Here is a 7,125-nt window from a genome sequence, read left to right as displayed (position 1 = left end):
GTTACATATTTTATCTGACAGCTCTCTTTTAAAACACAAAAATTTTATTATAATTCTATTAAAATTAAATTTGTTTATATATATTAAGTAAACTAAACTAAATTAGTAAATGGATATATCATAATAATTTATCGTTAGTGATTTAATTATTTATTAAATTTATTAATTTATTTTTTGTCTAATTATTATCTAAATTTCTTTGATGAAATCGACGTAATTTTTTTTACATTAGTTGAGCCATATCGACACATTCTCTATGCAACGTGGACGAAGACGGAGGAGGCCGATCGCGCCTTGTCGTCGACTTTTTTTCGCATTCTCATTACGTCCGGTCGTCGAGGCAGCGGGCGCGTGGTAAGAGCACCTAATTACACGGGGCTCAGCGATCGATTCTTCGGGTGAGTAATGAATTTTTTACGACGTTACTCTCCGCGGCAGGAGGAAGATTCATCCGCCCGTTCATCCGCGGACGATGAGGGCCGTAGCCGATCGGGCAAAGCATCGGTCCGAATTGAAATGACGTTACATACGTGAAACCGCCTCGTGCCGAAGCTCCTCTCGCTCGATTTTTCATTCACCCACCAAAAGCGAACTCGTCAAGGTCTCGTTTTTAAGAGGTGCGTAAAGTAAAATCCGTCTTTTAAAATTCGATTGAGAAAATAGAATGAGAGAGATATATTGTTCATTAAAATATCGACAGAGCGTGGAAAGTGATTAATTTGTAGGATAGTAATTTCTAATTAGCTAAAAATGGAGTTTTGATTTAATTACAATTTACATTTTAAAAAGCTGTCATAAAAATATAATCATAAAGAGAGATATATATATCCTAAAAATATATTTCTTTCTGCTGTATCTTTTTCAACAGTGTTGGAGCTTAATTTGTGTTTTTGATTTATTTATTCAAGAGTCATTTATAGTAAAATTTTAACGTAACACAAACAAAACTAATTAATTTTCAGTTTGTGAATTGCAACTGCTACTTGCTCAACAATGCTTCTTTGTTAAAATTAGTTTTATTTAAGTAGAATTAAAAAAACATTCTTTTTTAAAACGTACGAGATCACAAGAAACATGATTATAAAATAAAATAATTAAAATAATTTTCTCGCGATCACCCGTAACGACAAAATTTGCAAGTTTACGCGTTTAATTTCGCGACCATTAGAGTCTTACGCTTCTTCACGTGGGCCCGTACGAAAACGATGCTCAACGGCAAGCAATCGATAACCAGGCTGGTGTACTCAATAATCGAGGAGGCAGCTTTCTCATTCTCTCTCCCTCTTTTTCTCTCTCTTTTGAGTGCCGTACCGCCGCGATCGTGTCGAGAAAATTCAGAGGAGTCCCTTCTGCGCTATAAACGCGCTGTTTGCTCAATCTATACCACCTACCTACCTACTACTACCCCTTACCCAGTCTTATTCGCCCTTACACGCGGGTTGAACCAGTCGAACAGAGAGAGACGCAGAGATGAGGAATAGCATGTACACGAGGGAGAGAGGGAAAGAGAACAAGAGAGAGATAGATCTTATGTACGTATATACAATATATATGTATATACTCGACCAGTCAGTCATCCAGCCAGCCAACCGAGCGACTATTATCGATTGGACCTTATCGAGCTATCGGTCCGCTCTAATATGCGTTTATCGTTTCATCGGCTAAGAAGAGCTCAGCTAAACCAAAAGAAGAATCAAGAAAGAAAAATGGAACTCCGTGACCTCTTGATATATCTTTTTTGAGATATTAGAAGATTTCTCTTTTTTTTTTTTTTTTTGCAGCGGGAATAATTCTTTTTGAGCAATCGCGTCTTTTCTCTTTCGAAATTATTTTTGACCTTTGTTTAAATATATAAAGATAGTTTGTTATAAATTATATAAAATTTTAATAATTGATACGTATATATCTAACAAATAGAAAAGCAAATTGAAATTATATATACATATTTTAAAAATTTCTTGATGTACGAAAGAGAGAGAGAATATTTTTTTACAATTTGCCAATATGACATTTAAAATTAAATACACAATGAATTTGATTCTCTTTTACTAGATCTCAGAATAAAAAGCATCAACGTCGGAATTAATTTTCGCTGTTTTTAGGTTGCGCGTTAATTCTTTCATGTTACCCTCAGCCGTTCGTAAAATTGTATGATATTTTTGAGAGCTATTAAACCATTTTCCCTTTTTCTCTGTATTAAGTTTTGAACATGAACACTAGTTCTTGGAGGCGTCGGTCTGCGTTTGAACTCTTACGTCATTTCGTGACCGGTTGCAGCGTTAACCCCTTCACATCGTTGGCATCTCGATCGTTTGTGTACCCGCGTTACACACTAGTGTTGACCCCCTATCGCTTCAGGAATAATCGAAACGCAAGCAGCTCACAGATTGGTGCACCTCGAGGCATATGGCGCGAGAGGTGATGTTGGCGTTTGCCAGGTTGACACGCCAAGGTGTGTACCTGCCAACCTTTTTACGACCTTACGTGGCGCACGAAAGCTCGTCACGTTGTGCATAAGTTAGATGGGCGACACGCCGGATTATTTAACCCCGACGACGCGGCATATGTTGTGTCACGACCCCACGGCTGCTAACGCCAGGCAGGTTATCGCAATTAACCCACGTTGGGATCGAGTCGCCTGCGATATCGCGATCGCGTATGAAAGGTCGTTTTATTCCGTCTCTATCCGGCCGAATCATCGACGGGCGCGAGTCGAGCGGTGCCTGTTGTGTTCCGTGAAAGCGACAATTTCCGCTGGCAACGCGAAATATTTGTTATGAACAGAAACGTCGGCTCGAAATATCCGGTCTCCGGGCGACGCATTGATGGCGGATGAAAAAAATTCGCAGCATCTCGTGAATCATTAATGACGCGAATTCCGATATTTCGATCCATTCAATTGTCACTTGGCGATAATCAAGAACAATCGTGAGAATCGCGAAAATATTTGCTTCGCGAAACTTCGAGCAGCGATATCGAGCGTTCGATGATAAAATAGCTCAAGTTAAATAGCTCACTTTTGTTTAAATAGCACGTTTAACGGCGAAGCAGAGGATATTTGTTAAAATGTTTGTGCGTGGTACAGAACTCGATCAATTTGGAACTCTTGATGTAATATTGACCATTGCTCCTGGCGCGAGTAACAAAAAATCGTATTTGCGCGCACGGTACTTTTCTTGCGGAAAGTATCGATTTACGTTCATTAAACCGACTGCACCAGCAATCGTTGAAATAAGAAGGCGAGGATCCCGTTGGTTCAATCCTTTTTCGTGCCGATTTTTTTTTTCTTTAATAAATTACATCTCGCAAACGTACTTGGGAACGTTTCACGGGATGCTTGTTGCTTTATCTTTTTACAGGACGTATATTTAACGTGAAAAAAGTGCTCAGACATTGTATATATTTAAATATGTTTTCGTTTTAAGTGGAAACATTTTATTAAGCTTTATCTTTTTTTTTTGTATTATATTAGCTTATAATATTAAATACTAAGGTTAGCGAGATACATCTGTTAAACGAGTCTTTTCATCGTTTTTATTCTTTATCAAATTTTGCCTTATTTCAAATTTCAGCTCGAAGTTTGCACTATCAAAGGTTATTTTTGTCGCCTGCGAATATTTGGGCATTCTGTAAATTGCAACAGTTATGGTGTATCATAAAAAAAGCATGTAGGATGCTGCTCTGACATTTCCGAATATACGAAGATTTAGAATAAACAAAGACATAAGTGTCATATTTTTACATTTCATAAAAATAAATAATGGATAAATATTATCTACTAGTTTGTACATGCTAAGATTTTTATTTGTGGCATTTTACAGGGTGCGTACGGTATTTGAGGACAAATTGAGATTAAAACTAATTTGATTATATTTTTTACAAGATTTATTATAATTACATAAAATTTTTATACAATCTTAAGTGACTACTTGACTATAAAATTATTCAATAAAATCTCCATTAGCGGCAATAACTTCCTCAATCCGGGGTCGGAAACGACTGCATGCCCGAATCAAATGCTCCTTATTCATGTTGGCCATGGTGGTAGTTATAGCATCCTTCAGCGAAGAAATGGTGTTATGAGGATGTTTATTAGTCTCACGTTCAACTACGCCCCAAACGTAATAATCCAGGGGATTAAGGTCTGGGGAGCTAGGTGGCCATAAGTTGGGGGTGATGTGGTCATGGAAATTCTCGGCCATCCAATCTTGTGTCGCCATCGCTTTGTGTGAAGGAGCAGAGTCTTGCTGGAATATGTATGGTCTGTTCCCACATACACTATCAATCCAGGGTTTCACAACACTTTCTAAAACCTCGATGTAGGCGGCAGCATTAACCCGAAGCCCCTGGGAAAAGAAGTGAGGTGGCATAACATGACCTTCGTTGCTCACAACTCCTAAAGCCATAACAGTAGCTGGAAATTTCGTGTGCATAACACGGGGAACCTCTGTAGGTTCTGAACATAGCCATCTATCATTTCTCCGATTGATTTTTTGGTCTTGATCGAAATTTTTTTCATCAGAACAAAACCATAACATGTTGGGAGCTTCTGGGTGCTTAAGCTTGTTCAAAAGACGTTTTCCTCGGATAGTTCTCTGCTCACGAGTTTGTGCCGACATAAATTGTCCTCTGCGCATAACGTAGGACTTGTAGCGTAGGTCTTCGTGAACGACTCGACGAACTAGGCCCTCAGAGACTTTAAGGTCTCTCGCGAGGGCTCTTATTGACTTTGAAGGATTTTCGTCAACGATCGCTTGTATTTGTTGAATAAATTGTGTAATTCTAATAGTGTCTGAACATTCCTCATGCTTTTTGCATTTTGCAACAGATTGTGTTTCGCCATCTGATGCTTCCAATTCACGGCGAACTTTATGTACGAATGATCGGGCGCAATTGAGAAAATTGGAAATTTCTAAATCTGTGTGTTTCGCACATATAGCGACGATAACAGCATGTCTCTTCATTTCTTGTGTTAGATTATAGTCCTCCATCAATGATCTTAAAAGAAAAAAAAAAAATGAAAATAATTACCTTGAGAAATTACAGCCACATATATGGATGTCCTCAAATACCGTACGCACCCTGTATATATCGGCATTTTATGCAGTTCTTTTTTATGTCAGATACACGCTCTTATTATGGGAGCTGAAAATTGGATAGTGTTGAGGAATGAAGATATACTCGACGGGTAATTCGAAGAGAGTTAACAAAAATGACAGTTTAAATTACGTAAAATTGCTGATGCGGGACACCTCGTTCTCGCACATATTTTCTCACATTTTTCCTATTTACCCAACCCGATCGAGCGCGTACTCGCCCATTATGTTCTAATACCGAAGAATTGATTCGCGCCTGGTACTCGCGTCCGGTATTCGTGTTGCCCTCGCAAATGGTCCTCCCTCGTGCACGGAAGGACGGAAAATCCCGTAGCTCGGTAGCCTCGGCGTTGCACGCAAGTTTCAGCAGTTATGGAGGGCGCATGCCTGCATATTTCATGAGCAAACAGACTTCAGTCCCCGTGGCATGCGCTGCAACCAACCCCGTTGCGCTGCCATTCGGTGTGACTAGTCAAGCTTGCACGAGTCGGCTTCGGAAAGATTTCACGTGGATATTCCGATTTGAAGTTCTAGTATCCTTTAATTTCGAAATAATGATTTTGAAAAATTAAATCTTCTTAAGCATTTGGAGAATTAATTACTTCTCATACTTTCCAATTATAATTTAATCATTCTTTTGCGATATGATATATACAATTAATGTTAGAAAATTATAGAAAAATATGTGAATCATTTCTAATTTATTTACAATATTTATATATATAGATTATAGCAAATAAAAGATAGATCCTTTTTCCTTCTCTTTTTCTGCGATTTCTCTTTTTCTGCGAACTATATTTTCAATTTGATAACACGAGATAAGAGAGAAAGGAACTTTCCATCATGCAGAGGGATTTAATCCCAGTCAGTAGTAAGGAGCAATGAACAATTATTTGCTTTACAATGTTAGTCCATTATCATTGAGGTTGCACGCAACAGTGACCGATAACATTGCGATTTGCCGCTTAAACATTATTATTTAGGTTACATATATGCAGATACTTTATTTTTATATTTTTTTATACTAATTTTTTAATATTTTTTTTTCTCGACGTTTTTTTCATGAAAATTATCAATAAATTATTATAATTTGTCTTTCTAAATATGAATTAGTTAATTATTTTTAGTAATGACGAAGAAGTTCTGAACGTAAAATAGAAGTAATTGATTTTTCTTGATAGAAATTTCTCTCAATAAATTTTTAATCCGATATTTTCCCGAAAACCAGTAGCCATAACATTTTGAGTGCAATCACAAGGAAGCACATATATCGGTAAAAAATCTACACGAATAATTTCAATAACGGCGTTGTGTACATATACGGACGTATTTTTTACAGCAGATGATTTATTAACTGAATATTACGTCAATATGCCTAGTGTACATTTTATGGATGATAAATTTGCGCGACTTCGGTGAATTTTGCGTAGATCCGGGAGCGATATTTCGTAGATTGCAGATAAAATAAAATTTGATTCACATTTGTGAATATTCTCTTACGGAAAAAAGCTATTGGCAAACATTTGCGAATAAATGCCACTAATATTTCTCAAATGTTTCTCTGAAGCTGTCGATAAAATTCATCAACATTTATGACTGATGATAAACCAATGACATAATTAAATCTTTTCCTGTAATAATACTAATAATTAATGTTTAACTCTGCAAATCTTCTATTCCCTTTTTTTAATTGTTCACAAATGGATAACGAGCTTTTCATTAATAAATCTAATTAAGCTTTTCACGATATTTATTTACTATATATGTATAATCTATTATATTTTCTTTGATAACAATGAATGACGCGATGACGCGATGGTGAAAGAAAATATAAGGAAATATTATTCTAAAATTATTAAGTGTGTAAATTTCAAATGCGCAACTTTATCGCATCATATGTTACGTAACAATTATTATAATTATTAACTAAGAAATATTATAACAAAAAATTATAATTTATAAATGTCAGTCTGTTACTTTTGCTTCCGATCAAGTGTGATGCATCAAGTATGTTAAAATTTGAGCTTTT

Source organism: Formica exsecta, unplaced genomic scaffold, assembly GCF_003651465.1.
Source record: "Formica exsecta isolate Colony F162 unplaced genomic scaffold, ASM365146v1 scaffold265, whole genome shotgun sequence".
NCBI classification, from domain to species: domain Eukaryota; kingdom Metazoa; phylum Arthropoda; class Insecta; order Hymenoptera; family Formicidae; genus Formica; species Formica exsecta.
Note: the sequence above shows the minus strand (reverse complement) of the source record.